A 985-nucleotide genomic window follows, 5' to 3' on the forward strand; every position below is an offset into this window, starting at 1 on the left:
TACTGAAAAAAAGTGTGTGATATGAGTGATCCTGCTGAAACACGAGATTTATTTCTGCCTCCTAAACTGTGTGTGTGTGTGTGTGTGTGTGTGTGTGGGTGGCAAAGTGCTTCTACGCAGTGTACCAGGGGCACGGAGAAAAGTTGTCGTACCATAGGCACGAGGAGTGTGTGTGTGTGTGTGTGTGTGTGTGTGTGTGTGTGTGTGTGTGTGTGTGTGTGTGTGTGTGTGTGTGTGTGTGCCCCTCTAATGATCATGATAAAAATCAGAAGGCAGTTTTGCTATTTTGTTACTTTGAAAATCAGGAGCATACTGTGTCTCATCTCTTGTGTACCACTGATGTGCAAAGTCTTCACACCCACTCCTTCCCACCACTTGCACAACTGTGCTGTCACTTCACGCCAGACCTCAACTGTGAGAAAAGAAAGTGACAGCAGTAAAAGGCCATTTTGAGCCCCCGAGGAGAAGATAAGGCAGAAAAACTTAAAACGCCAACCATCCTGTAAGCGATACAGATGTGAAATTCTTGTGCCCGCCTTTCTTTCCTTCTTTTCTTTCCCCTGCTAAAAAAAATGGCTTTCATATGCAACAGAAAGTCCGATGCATTATGGATGGACAGTAGAATATCTAGCGAGGGATTTTAAATTCTACAACAACAAAAAAATCCATTATTTATTTTCCTTCCCTTGCAATTCACATTAACTTCTAAAAGCAGTTATAGAGAAACTCAAATCAGCAACGCGAATAATAGAATTTTTTATTTTACCTTTTAATTTTACCATTAAAGATTGAATTCATACTTATCTGTGTGCAACAGTATTCACGTTTGCAATTACAGCTTATAATGTTGTAATATTGGGGTATCAGGTTAAACAAGTATCATGTTATTACCATTTCATTGGTAATAGTAAATTTTCCTGATAACCACAGTCTTGTCTCAACAGTGGGAGCTGAGTAATCTTAAACTGAAATTCATATAACTGGG

This window comes from Maylandia zebra, linkage group LG4 (assembly GCF_041146795.1).
Source record: "Maylandia zebra isolate NMK-2024a linkage group LG4, Mzebra_GT3a, whole genome shotgun sequence".
Classification (NCBI taxonomy): Eukaryota; Metazoa; Chordata; class Actinopteri; order Cichliformes; family Cichlidae; genus Maylandia; species Maylandia zebra.